We start from the raw sequence: 14,983 nt of genomic DNA, 5'->3' as shown, positions 1-14,983 counted from the left end.
CACAAATAGAGGAATATTTTAAGTGCCAAAAATATGAAATGTTAAACTTATTTCTGAGTGATTTTATTTTTGTTCTTGATTTAGAAGCATTAATATATTTTCTTGACAGCTGAACAGCGAGGGAGATGTTTTGGCTGGTGTAAATACCTATAGGCTGAAGAAGAATGCATTTATCTACTTACTGAGTTTGGGCATATTGTTGAATTGAGAAATTTTAGATAAGGCACCCTCTTTACCTAATCAAGCACTGGAGGACAGCAGGACTGGAGAATGGCATTTTATTGTTCTTAGGTGGAAGAGGAGTGCTTTCTTGAGTGGTGAGGGAAAGAATGTGATAATTATTCTCAAATGACTGAAGATTTACCATAGGGAAGAATTCTGTGATGCCCCAGGGGGCAGACTTAGAGCCCTCTCCCTCAATCCCCATATTGGACTGGTCAAAAAGTACTGATGATGATTTTACTTCCTTACCTCTGAAATCTGTTGGTTCATCTCTTCCTCACACTTATCACCTTTGTTTAGACATATTTCCTATTTCAGAAGGAAGGAACAGAGAGAAGGTAGGAGAGGGAAAGGGGAAGAAACAAACCATTTACAGGTCTCCTCTCTATTCTTTCTTATGTTTTCTCCTTTCTCTGGTTCATCCTCAACTTCAGTCAGAGTAATTTTTCAAATCAGAAAATAAACTTACGGTTACCAAAGGGAAAAGGGGGGGAGGGATAAATTGGGAGTTTGGGATTGACATATACACACTACTATGTATAAAATAGATAACCAACAAGGACCTACTGTGTAGCACAGGGAACTCTGCTCAATATTCTGTAATAACCTAAATAGGAAAAGAATTTGAAAAAGGATAGATATATGTATATGTATAACTTAGTCACTTTGCTGTGCACCTGAAAGTAACACAGCATTGTAAATCAACTATACTCTAATATAAAATAAAAATTTAAAAAAAATTCTAGGGAATTATACACCACATCTGCTTAAAACAAAGCTGATTAATAAAACTTAAAAAAAGAAAGTCAATCATGTCACTTCCTCATTTAACATTCTTTACTGATTCCCCATAGCCTGGAGTTCAAACTCCTTGTCATGAAGAACAAGTGTTTTCCTAATTTGCCTCTAACAGACTTTTGTCAGTCTTATCTTCTGCTCCACAACCTTTTATTCGGGACATACGGAGCCACTTGAAGTTTCCAAATATGTTGTGCTCTTTTAGGCTTCCATGCTTGTATTTATACTATTCCTTGGACCTGGAATGTTCTTTTTCTTTTGAGTCCTGTTCACCCTTTCTCTAATACCATGCTCTCTTCAAAGCCTTCTCTGACCACTCCCTTAGCAGAGGTAGTGGCTTCTGCATCCAGTTTCTCAGAGAGCACTTTGTATGTCTGTGTACTGGCGTTTATTATTCCACCGTCAGACGTCCTGCCCCTGCTCGCATGACACCGTGAGGTCCCTAGAGGCAGTTGTGTCACTGTCCCCAACCCCCAGTACACTGTGTTTCTGCAACGGAGAAACACTTTGTGTTGAAGCTCTTTATGAGGTGTTGAAGCTCTTTACAGGAGGATTTCATCTCGACATGAGTTAGAACTTTTAAACAATTATAGCTGTTCAAAAATTGAAGAGGCTGCCTGGTACAGAGTAGGTGCTTAACAAATAAGTGGAATATTGAATGAGCTGTGAACACTTGAATCTCCTGTCACTAGGAAGTATTCAAGTTGTTTGACAGGCTCATTCAAGCATCATAAGAAGTGCTTCATGATGAATCACTGAAAAATTTTCATCAAGCGTTGACGAAATACAGTTAGGCTATATTTCACTATATTTTGGGAAGTATCTATCTATCTATCTATGATATCTATCTACACACACATATACATATATATGATTAAAAGCTTCTCTCTACCTACCTAAATGATTAAAACAATATGAAAATTTTTCTACATCATATTTCTTTCTCTTTTTTCCTGCTTGAAGATTTGATTAGGACAGTCAAGTGTGAATATTATTTAAAGTATTTTTCTTTTACTTTCAGCAACTAGGGCTATTCATACCTTCTCAATTCGTTTGCACAAGTCTTCAGGGTAATTCTTGTTGCTATTGATGACTAAAGTACCTATGTGATAGGAGTGGATTGAAAAAGTTAACACTTTGAAGGGAAAGGAAAAACCTCATAGTTCCTCTTCAAAGTTAGAGAAAAAGAAGAGAAATTATGCAAAAAGGGAAATGGCATGTTTCATATTTTAATTTTTAAGACTGACTTGTATATGATAATTTATATCTCTTTGACTATAGCATTTTTATGTAACTTTATTATTTATCCAACTTTTCAAAGTATCAAAATTTATATAGGAAAGGTACTACCTATTATTACGATGTACCCTTCGGTGTACAATCCTATACAATCCTTGACATGAAGTGATGCTCTTGATATCATTGAGGTAAACAGAATATCCGAAAAGAGAATCTTCCCTGACACAAGGACAGGATAATACCACATGGAGGAAAGAAGGGGGCATAGTTAGGGATGGTATAACAAAGAGACAAAAATTACAAAAGTCTACATCAACTGTACTCCAATAAAAAAATTTCAGAAGAGCAAAAAAAAAATATAAAAGTCTCAAGCAAGAGAAGTTTATTTCTCCATCATATAAGAGGGTGAAGGTAAGCTGGTGGTCCAGGGAGAGTAGGCAACTCTGCTCAGTGAGGATATCAGCCAACTAGGTCCTACTTGATGCTTTGCGTTCCCGAGGGCAGCAGTTTTCAAATGTTAGCCTGTATCAGACCTGGAGGGCTTTTTAAAACACAGAATGCTGGACCCCAAGACCAGGGTTTCTGATTCAGTATGTCTGGGGTGGCGACTGAGAATCTGCATTTCTAAAAAGCTCCCAAGTGATACTGATGTTGCTGGTCAGGGGACTAGACTTGAAGAGGCACTGTTCTCGAGTGCTGTCCCCATCCTCTCTAGCCCCCTGGAAGGGAAAAACAGAAAGCAAAAAAGTTATGACCCAGAGGTTACACACATTTCTTCTGCTCAGATTCTTTTAGGCAGAACATAGTCAAATGGCCACATCTACCTCCAAGAGAAGTGAAAGTACAATGCTTCTATTATTAAAGGGAAGAAGAAATCATTCCAATATTGAGTCTTCTGACTTATGAACAAGTTATATTGTCCAGGTTATTTAGGTCTGTGATTCTCTCAGCAATGTCTTGTATTCTTCAGTGAGCAGGTCTTTCACATCTTCTATCATAATTATTTTTAACTGTTTCATATTTTTGATGCTATTGTAAGTGATATTATTTTTAATATTAAAATTTTGAATGTTTGTTGCACATATATAGAAATACAGTTGTCAGTTCTTTCCAAAGAGATCTATAGAATCAATACAAACCCAATCAAAACCCTAGCAGGCTATGTGTGTGTGATATTGACAAACTGACTCTAAAATTCACATGGAAATGCAAAGGACCTAGAAGAGCCAAAATGACTTTGAAAAAGAAAAACAAAATTAGAAGGCTAATATCACCTAATTTCAAGACTTACAAAGCTACAGTAATCAATAAACTATGGTAATAGCGCAAAGATAGAAAAAAAAGATCAATGAACCAGAAAAGTCCAGAAACAGACTCATACATATATGGACAACTGATTTTTGACAAAGGTGCAGAGAGAATTTAGTGGAGAAAGGATAGTCTTTTCAACAATAGTGCTGGAATAACTGGATATCTATATGCAAAACAAACCAGAACAAACTTCAGTTCAAACCTTATACCATATACAAAAGTTAACTTAAAATCTCAAAATGGATCAGAGACTTAAATGTAAAATCTAAAACTATAAGACATCCAGAAGAAAGCAAAAGTAAAAATCTTTGTGACACTAGGCTAGATAAAGATTTATTAGCTATGACACAAAAAATATGATGTATAAAATAAATATTAATAAATTCAACCTCATCAAAATTAAAAAAACGTCTCCTCTCCAAAGGAGAAAAGAATGAGAAGACAAGCCACAAGCTGGGAGAAAATATTTGCAAAGCAAATAACTGCTAAAGCACTGTATCCACAATATGCAGAAAACTCTCAAGACTCAATAACATGAAAATAACACAGTTAAAAATGGGCAACAAAATTAAACAGACTTAACCCAAGAAGCTACATGCATGGCAAATAAATACATGAACAGATCCTTAATATCACTATGTATCAGGAAAATGCAAATTAAAACCACAATGAGATACCACTACACACCTATTAGTTGGCTAAATTAAAAAGATTGGCATATTAAGTGTTGACCAGGATGTGGAGGAGCTAGAACTTTCAAACTATGCTGTTGGGAATGTCAAATGGTAAAGCCACTTTGGAAAAGTTTGGTAGTTTAACTTTCTTAAAAAGTTCAACATACACTTACATATGACGCAGCCATTCCACTCTAAGGTATTAACCTAAGAGAAAAGAAGTCATATGTCCATACAAAGAACTTCTACATGCATGTTCACAGCAGCTTTATTTGTAAAAACCCCAAACTGGAAAAGAGCCAAATGTCCTTCAATAGGTGAATGGATAAACAAATCGTGGCATATTCATACAATGGAATGTTACTTAAAAATAAAATGGAAGGAACTAATGATCTATACAACAACATGGATATATCCCAAAATTTCTATGAAAGAGTCCAGATATTGAGTACATATTGTACGAGTTCATTTTGATAAAACTTTGAACATGAAAACTTATCTATATTGACAGAGCAGATCAGGTGTTGCCTGAGAGGGTAGGTGGGATGAGTAAGTGAGAGGAATTAGAAAAGGCACGAGGAAATGTGGGAGTGATAGAAGAATCATTACCTTGAACGTGATAATGGTTTCATGGGTTTATACGTATGTAAAACTTATCACATTGTACACTTACTGTGCTTATTGCATGCTTTTATATCTCAATAAAGTTGCTTTAAAAAAGGAAAAGAGAAAAAAAAAGGATCAAATAACGTATGAGTTATTGTAGCTTATATTGATTTTTAAAAGATGTACTAGAATTCAATCGAACTAAATGGATGTTTGACTATTTTCAACTATTTTAAAAGCGGTTCATGTACATGAAAGCCTGAGCATGGATGAGGCTCAAGGGATATTTTAGTTCTGTTGTCTTCATGTTACCAAATAGGGAACACGTATCTAGAGTCAGAGTGATTGACAGGAAGATCTTGGAAGACCAGAATTTTAGTTCTGATTTCTCCAAATGTCCTGGAACTAGCTTATTTCTCTGACCAATCTAATTTTGCCACCTGTAAAATAGACAAAATAATACTTAGCTCAGAGGACAGGGTGGAGAAAGGAGACAGAATAGCTAGTAAAAGGGCTGTTAGATTGTTTGAAGTAGGAATAATTACTATCCCTACATATTCTTTTTCCGGACATTCTCCTTAGTTTTTCCACTCCCCGGAAATCTCTTTTGTCATTCAACTTCAGTTGGCATCTTTCCTATTTAAAGCAAAATGTGTTGAGTCGGCAGATTTGACGGACTTCTGAAGCCTCTAGTGACTCGGGGCTGACAAAACTCTTAACTCTTTTTGGCCCAGAAACTGAAGCTCAGGGATTCATCCTTTTCAAGTTGCTTTGGAGGCAATTGTGGCTTTTCCCCAAGCTTGGTCTTGCAGGGGCAGCCGATTGAGTGAAGGAGTGAGTCTGCTTTTATACCCAAGCTGAAGCTTTGAGTAAAACTTAGCTGCTGTAAGAGGATTAGGGGAGGGCTGGAATGCACTCCTTGCCAGATTGAAGTGTTAGCATCTCCCAAAGGTGTCTGTTTGGGGTGAGTCATTTTAGCTGCTTATATCGGTGCTCAGCACAGACCCTTGTACAGATGCTTCAGAGAAACAGCATTGAGGTGTCCACAACTAACACATAAGCATTATCACCAAGCACTAAAGTTACAACGAGCAGCCTGTGAGACCAGATGGGATGTAGAGGATGGGCTTTTGTATAATGCCTTCCCAGTGACAACCTTTCCCTTTCCTACAGGATAGAGGAGAACTTCAACCAGTGGGGTGCTGGTAAATGCTTAACCACCGGCTCAGGGCGGTGGGGAGAGGACTGATTTGTAGTGTCTTCCAATTTCCATGATTTAAATACTATCGTCATGGTCAATTTCAAGTTTCTAATATATTGTCAACCAGCTCACAAATTCCACAAAGTTTAGATTGGCTCTCAAAAGCCAGCGCAAGCCAGCTCCAACACGCCACTGGATTAAACAAACCAGTGGGCAAGGGCAGCCATAAAGTAAAGCCAGGGTCATTCTCCATATCTCGCCCCTAACGCTACCCCTGGATTAGCAGGTCCTGGAAGAGTTCGTGAATTGCCTAAGGTCCCACCAACACTCAGAAACAGAGATGAGACTTCTTCTAAAAACTAAAGAATGGATAAGATATTGTTTTTTTCCTTCTCATACTTTCTGATTAAACATTAGTGTGTCTTGTACAGTTTGAGTCAAACCTACGAAAATTTCTCAATTATCAGGATCAAAGTTCCCTTTAAGGTAGTTGATTTTTAATTTCTGGGCTGAAATGGTGCCCACAGATGCTGAGAAAGAAGATGCTGTGGTGTTTTCTCTGGAACATTCCCCAAGCATACTAGTTCTCAGTGGGGTCAGAGTGATACATCCCCTGGGGAATGTTTAGGAAATTTGTTGGGAATATTTTGAATTGTCCCAATGATTTAGGTGCTTCAGTGGCTTAAGTGTCACCATAGCATACGGAGAGGCAGAGACACTCAAGATTTTGTAATACCAGGACAGTCTCACGTAAAGAATGGTCCTGTATTCTGTACAACTTCAGATGTTCCCAATAGGTATCCATGTAAGTGAAAAACGCTGTTTACAATTTTCTAAGCCTGGAATGTAACACCATTTTACCTATGAACATATAGTAAATTTTTACCATGTAAACATACACAGAATTTTCTAAGAATGCAACTACCATGTAAGTGGAAGGGAAATTATGTCACATTTTGGTGAGAACATTATCAAGCATGACATAATATTACCGAGTTATCTCCCAATTTGGAACAGCGTATCATTGCCCAGAAGATGGCCTAGTGTTTGTAGCTATTGCACATTCAAAGTGATTTAAAGTATATAGGAATAGAGTTGTTTAACCTTTATTTCAGGATGTCAAATACAAACAAAAGTGTGTTTTAAATCTAAACATTTGTTGTAGATAAGCGCAAACATAGGACTACTTCATTATGTTTTCTGGTGTATTCGTGTTTGAGCATTTCCACCTTGAAAAATATATCATTTCATTATGTTTACTCTGTCCACTATCCAGTCCAGCACCTTAGTCAGGAAACTAGGAAACTCAGCTCCTCTCTCCTTCCCACTCCTTAGATTCATTCACTATGTTCTGTTGATTCCATCTCCTACGTGTCCTCTTCTCCCACTACACCGGAGCTGCCTTAGTTCAGGCGCACACTATTTCCTGTCTAGACCATTCCAAAATCTACCAATTAATCTCTCATTGTGCACTCTCCCCACCCCACTCCCGCCAACCCATTCTCTACACAAATGTTAAATGATCTTTCTAAAACACAAATCTGGGAAAGTTACTTCCCTACTGAACATTTCATTGGGTCCTCGCAGAAGAGAGGATGAAACCTAGACTTCTCGGGCTGGTGCCATGAGACAGTCTCTGTTGATCTCCGTCTGTTCTCAAATCAGACTTCGGCACAGTGAACCATCCACGCCATTTCATTTCTCTGTGATTTGGACACACTGTTGTATTCGTTAGGAAATCTTTCTCCTCAGTCCTGCCAGCCTGGCAAATTTCATTCATCCTTTAAGACCCAGCCCAATTTCCTCTTCCAAACCTCCCTGACATGATGGCTTCAAGTGATCCTAGCACTTCCCTTTCTTAACGATGCTGAGTGAACGCTATTAGAACAGTCCAATTACTACCAGGCGTGATGCCAGCCCATTGTCCCACTTCCCTGTCCGTATGAGAAGATGATGGCGAGGGAATAAAGACGTCACAATTGTCAAAGTTGACCTGCCAGCTGGATGCGGGCAATTGGAGGCTCCTAGCCCTCTCCCCTGTCTTTGGAATGTACATTTCACCCACCATTTCCACACTAGGAGCTACTTCAAGGACATAGCCTTGAGGGGTAAGATATTGTTGAGACCATCTGGATGGTACATACGTGACTGAACATAATTTAGGCCTCTATATAAATTTTTAAGATTCCCGCCAGCAGGTGCAGAGACCTACTCATCTTGTGGTCCCAAGACAAGCCTCCTAAGTAATCTCCCTTGCTGATTACACCTGCCACCTACCAATCTGGAGTGGTTTGCCTGTTTCATTGGTCTCTCCTCTGTGTAGGGGGGCCGATTTTGAATTTCATCCAGGTAACCAACCAAATTCCTGAGGTTGCAAACTAACAGTGATCCTTGGCCTTGAGGGGAGGGCTGTCCTTCCCAGCCCTTGCTTCACCAGGATGCCAAAGCCAGATGAGGAGGCCTTCAAGAGGACTACTTGAAGGATGGGGAGAACTGCATCTTTTTAAAAAAAAAAAAATTAATTAATTAATTTTTATTTTTGGCTGCATTGGGTCTTCATTGCTGTGTGCGGGCTTTCTCTAGTTGTGGCGAGTGGGGGCTACTCTTCGTTGCGGTGCGGGGGCTTCTCATTGCGGTGGCTTCTCTTGTTGCGGAGCACGGGCTCTAGGCGCGTGGGCTTCAGTAGTTGTGGCACGTGGGCTCAGTAGTTGTGGCGCACGGGCTTAGTTGCTCCGCAGCATATGGGCTCTTCCTGGCCCAGGGTGCAAACCCATGTCCCCTGCATTGGCAGGCAGATTCTTAACCATTGTGCCACCAGGGAAGTCCGAGAACTGCATCTTGATTCCTGGCTGGATTCTTTTTTTTTTTAAGTATCTTTTTATCATTATTTTTTAAGCACAAATGCCCATACAACTTTTACTTACAAGGTAGTTCTGTATAGACTGAATTAAAAAGTTAGTGACCTTGATATTACAAATTATGTACAATTAAATGTAGTTCACAGGGTACATAATTACACTTCTCACTTCAGAGGGCAATTATAGTTGAGACCGAAAGAAAGTGTAATGTCCACTCATAGGTAACAGGATGGGAAGTCTCCCTGAAGTTTTTGCAGACGATTTTTATTTGTTATTGCACAGTGTGAATTTCTAGGGGAAAAAATAATACACTAACCCTTGGGTCCCATACAGGCAAATTAAGATTGCATTCTTCAGGTTGTTTCAATAGGACTGGCTTTTGCCATTCCCATTTAGAAAATACCAAGAAAAATTTATGTACAGGAGTTGATGCTATTGCATTTGGATAAAGCTGGCAAGTTCTTGCTACTAGCATAGCCCAGGAAACACCACAGAGGAAACCTAATATGTTGGAATAGATGTGGCATTTAGCCCACAGTTTGATAGCTCTCAGGGTTAACCTGAAGTTGTCAATGTTTAGTACTAGATGTAAAATTTCATCAGTTACCCTGCAACGTTAAGATTTCTTATGTATCTTGCATCTAAATTTTAAAGCAGACTGTCATCTCTTAAGTCCAAGTCTTCTGGAAGAGTCTGCAGTGCTCATCTGGCAAACAAAATATCAATCTCTATCCCATGAAAACACAGCTTGATAACTGATTACAAATGCCTCTTCGACAGCTCTTACATCTTTTACTTCTCCCTGTAATTTCAACTTACCATAGAATGAGGTGAAAAAGTCGCTTCGATCATCATGTCTTGGGGCAACACACAACGCATCAATATCGGTACCTTTCGTAGGTACTCCTCATCTATAAGATCCAAACGTAAAAACTCTTACCAGGTTATTTAATTTTCCCCAAATGAAAATCCTGCGCTGCAGTTCTCTTCCTCTCCCAAAACCCCCAAAGGACTTGAGTGGCAATTAGTTTCTGTGTAAGTAGGCGGTCAGATTCCTTGGGGGTTGCTAAACTGATCGGACAGATGACGCCATGGTGCTTCTGCCGCGGCTGCGCTCGCGATAACCGCGTTGTACGTCGGCCACGTCCGCCCTGGGCGTGGCCACTGAGGCGGGAGGGAGAGGGGGCGGGCCTCAGCGCCGGGTCCACGCCCAGCCCCGCCCCGGCTCCCGCCTCAGGCCCTGCGGCCTTCACTGCGTCTCCTCCTTCCTCTTGGTCCTCACGTGGCGCCCGAGAACTACCACAGCAACGTTCTAGAACCCTGGCTGGATTCTTGCTGAACTTCAGAATCAGTAAGTCCTCCACGTTACCGATAGAGCCAAGTGCGGTTAAGAGATTTCTTGCCAGAAAAACAGTGATAAATACCATTTCTGCAGAGCTTATCGTATACCAGACCCTGAATATACATTATTTATGACTCCAAAGAACCTTCTGGGATAGGTATTATGTTCTGTTTTGCAGAGGCACGCTTTGAGAAGCTAGGTTACTCTTGGTGACTGACTCCTAAGTGGTGAGGTAGATATTCTGTCCTAGGGTGCTCAGCCCATTCACTTTGGATTATCAGGGTCACAGAGTAGCGAGGGTAGGAGAAAGACCTGTTCACTTACTTTTTTTTTTTTTTTAACTGAAGTATAGTTGATTTGCAGTGTTGTGTTAGTTTCAGGTGTACAGCAAAGTGATTCAGTTATACATATATGTATATATCTATTTTTTTCAGATCCTTTTCCCTTATAGGTCATTACAAAGCGTTGATTAGAGTTCCCTGTGTTATATAGTAGGTCATTGTTGGTTATCTATTTTATATATAGTAGTGTGTTTATGTTAATCCCAAACTCCTAATTTATCCCTCCCCACCTTTCCCCTTTGGTAACCATAAGTTTGTTTTCTATGTCTGTGAGACCTGTTCGCTTCTAAAGACACGCCAATCATAGTAAAAGTGAAAAGAATAAAAATGGGACTAAATGGGCAATCCAGAATTATTACTCTTTGCAGTTTTTAATGTCATTATATAGCAGGTACAGCAGTATTTCTGTTTCTGTTTTTAGAAAGGACACTAACTTTAAAATAATGTACTGCCAATGTCGGTATTTTAGCTTGTTTTAAACCTTTGACTTCTTTCTGGTGTGTTACAAGAATTTTAAATTTCTCCACTTCTAAAACAGAGAATATATGTTTTTGAACTAAAAGTCATGTTACTCTTCATTTTTTATAGATTTCAGGGCATATTCACAGATACTTGCTAATTTGGTCCCCACAGTCACATTGTGATGGAGAGAAGTGGCTATCAGTATCTTATTTTGCACACGATGAGATACCAGGTGCAATCAGAGATACACAGAGACTCCCTCAAGGTCTCACAGCTGATCCAAAATAGGGTTGAGACTCAGTCTTAACATCTTCCTCCTCAAAATTTTCCCTGAGATGTCTCACCATCCACATATCTTTTTCCTTAAATTTCTTAATTTTTAAATTTCTTAATTTTTAAATTTCTTAATTTTTATTAAATTTAATAAAAAGCAATATGGAAACATGAAGACTGTTTTTCTTCACTAAATTTAAATTTAAATTCTTAAATTTCTTAAATACTGAAGAAAAGTACTTCATGTAGCAATTTATCAGGACGTAAAGGCTGGAAGCTGAGGGTATGTACAAGTTATTTCTGAAATTCTCCTTATAAAAAATGATTCTTAATATAGATTACAGTTGCATCACATGGTTGCCATAGCTAAGAGCTATGAGGTTTTCTTATGTTTAAATTTTTGAATAATTAAATGAACAGCAGTAAGTACAATGTAAATTTCTTAAACTTAATTAAAGGATACCCCTATAGAAAGCACTCTTGTGAAATGTATGTGGAATGATTAAAGCGTTTAGTACATATAGGGTAATTTTTCCTAGTGCTTAAAAGGTCACTAGAAAGAAAAAAGTGACAAATATGCTGTTTTAAGCTTTTTTTTTGCCACTTTAAAAATGTCACAGTGAGTGAAAGGAAAAAGCTGCCCGATAGCAGATGAATGGGTATTGACAGCTGCACCAGTGTTAAATGCTGCATGGCAGAAAAATCTAGGGAAAAAAACCAAACTGTATTCATGTTTCCATATTGCTTTTTATTAAATCTCAATAAAGAGACTTTAACTTTGATTGATATCTGAATTTGATAATAAAAGCAATTTGTGAGACAAATCCATGTACACACAGAAAAGATAGGTATATAATATAAGACATTTTAATCATGCACTAAATGTAAAATGATCCTGACAACACATGTGATATTTTATGGTGTCCATATGGTATTGCATATGCAGCTTATAATATACAACTGGTATCTGGATAACATATGATATAGATGTAAAGCACACCCTACAAGCTTAGAATTCTATGGTTGCACACACACACACACGCACACACACACACAGAGGCACAATATTCATGCTTTCTCTGTGCTGAATATACATTATACATTTAACCCTTGCGCCTGTGTATTCATATTGTGAAGGGCTCGGGTTCCTTTCTAGGGACATGTTAGATTTCTTTTGGCTTGAACAACTCTTTCCCCAGAAGCCTGGAAAATTCATCATGTTGGATAGCCAGGTGTTCTCCATTTGCAAATATTATTACCTTGTAGGATTAGAAGAAGGTTTAATTATGAGAGAGGGTAAATAAACAATGCAGTAGGCAGAAAGGCCCACCAGGCCCCTTTGTTTGGGGGTGTCCTCTAGGAACTCATTGTCTCATAATGCAAGGGGGGGGGAATTTCTAAGCCAGAGACTACAGGGTCTCTGCTGACAGACTCTGATGCTCAGTCGGAAGAGGAGCCCAGAGGCCAGTGTCTGTTGCTCTTGATTGTTCTTTAACATGGATATTCCTACAGAGCAAGCCTGACTGATGTTACCCAGAATACCCATCATTCCCAGGATGAGCTCATCTGCCACACCCAATCTTAACCACCACAGACAAATCCCTTGTGCATCTGTCTCCCCCACTAGACTGGAGCAGAGACCCATCCTTTTCATCCTTGGATCACTGCTACCTAGTACCTTACTTAATAGGTATTCAGTAAATATCGAATGAATGAATGATTGCACCTGTATCTTAACCTAAAGTGGAACACCTTTCTGGAGTTCTTTAGTACTGGGGATAGCTTGTTGTACTTTTGTTGTCTGGATTCACAAATCGATGAAGGCTGTCTGAAAGTTTCCTGAGTTTTCTCACTTTCAGGACCCTCCTTCTGAAGTAATTCTTTCAGACTCTACTGTCACAGTTTGCTCTGGTAACAGTGAGCCCCCAGTTATATCGAAGATGCTATTTCTCCCTGTATTTGGGGTTTCTGGTTATGCAGAATAAGAAAAGGAACTTGAGAAAGAATTACCAGACATCATTTTGGGTTATGTAGGTATAATCCACAAAGAAATTGTGAATAGTGTTAATGGAAAATACCTGGACTTTGGAGTTTAATTTTTTTAACTTTGCAAATATCTTTAGGGAGTATAACCAAATACCAAAAAATTACATTAACAAAATTACTTTGTTGTATAATTAGAGCATTCTACCAGCATACATAAATTTTGGAAGTGAATGCTGTCAGTTTTTATTTTAAAAAATATATCTTGTGATGGATGAACAATAATCACACCTGGAAACAGTTTTATAAATAAGAAAATTAAATTGTGTGAAATTATATTCAAAGGTGCTAATGAGTGTTAGTATTGCCTAAAAAGAGAAAAGATGATTTTTTAGACCCTCAAAATGTGCTTATGTGTTAACTAGATGTATTTATGTTTCACAGCCAACTATGCTATAGTTTATATGCATAGAAATTGCATTAATGCCTTCTGAGCTGTGGTCATTTATATTATTTCCCGCAGTAACAATGCCTCTAATCCTTATTACCGAAGAATTCCGCCCTAGAGTTTATAGGTAGCTTGAGCTATATAAACATGATATAAAACAAACATATGAAACTAAAACTCTGTTAACCTGTTAATGCATACAGGATTAAAACCTATGTTATACCAAACCGTGGTAGTCCATTTTTTTCTCATTGAATCAACTGAGTTTTCAAATGAAGTCAAACAAATAAATACCCTATTATTTAGTTTCCTGTTGACAAAATTATAAGACATATAATGATTTTGAAAAAAATCACCTAGTCCATAGTTTCTCATCCCAAGTTATCCTGCAGACTGGTGGGACACCACAGTTTCCTCACCTGCTGGACCACTATACTCCATGTTAGTTTATACCCCTTTAAAGATGATCTCCCCTGGGTGTTCTTAGGGAAAAAGTAATGATCAGATTTCTCAGTTGGCTAAAATAATGTAATTGTTTGGTGTTTTCTGATCTCCATTTCTGAACCAGTAAAGCTAATGTTGATTTCCAAGGGGAATAACAGTTAGGCTGATGATTTTCTCTTCTTCCAGCAGAAGTCGAAGCTCACAACTTTGCTCCTTACACTTCGTCTTCTCTCTGTTGCTCTTGGGAAGGTCTGTAGAGAAATCAGGTGGTTGTAAATAAGTATCTGTCCATGCCACGTTCAGTTGATCCTGCCAGCGGAATGACTGAAAACACATTTCTTGCTAAAAAAGGATTAAAATAGGTTCATTCTTTGTTGAGTATGTGGTGGGAGAGGAGGCTTCTGTGAATCCATCAAGGCTTCTGTGCTACTGAATTGGGCCAGCAGGAGTTGGTTTTGGCCTCCCAAAGAGGCGTGGGTTGGGAGAAGCACATTAGAAGCGCTGGGTGGTTATCCTTGCAGAATATATCACTTAATCTGAGGGTATTTGGGAAGAGTTGGCTATAATTCTGTAAGTTAGAATTTGGCCGAAATACTGGGATCGATACCTCTCTCTTTGATAAAATTACCAGGGGACTGTTAATGATCCCAGGAAGTCTGACCACGAGCCAGACTTATAGAGCATTTATAACTTACTAAAGCTCTGACTACATAAAAGCCATAAGTGAACCATTCTTTATTCAATTGGCTTTGCTTGCCAATCATAATGGCCATTTGGATTG

The 14,983-nt window shown here is 38.6% G+C and overlaps 1 pseudogene; it reads right to left on the bottom strand.

Annotated features, from left to right (window-relative positions):
- Positions 1-2,846: 2,846 nt before the first annotated feature.
- LOC133101733 (poly(A) polymerase alpha-like) lies at positions 2,847-10,336 on the bottom strand (annotated as a pseudogene).
- Positions 10,337-14,983: the final 4,647 nt, after the last annotated feature.

Source organism: Eubalaena glacialis, chromosome 11 (assembly GCF_028564815.1).
Source record: "Eubalaena glacialis isolate mEubGla1 chromosome 11, mEubGla1.1.hap2.+ XY, whole genome shotgun sequence".
Classification (NCBI taxonomy): Eukaryota; Metazoa; Chordata; class Mammalia; order Artiodactyla; family Balaenidae; genus Eubalaena; species Eubalaena glacialis.
This window is presented reverse-complemented; position numbering and strand designations above follow the sequence as displayed.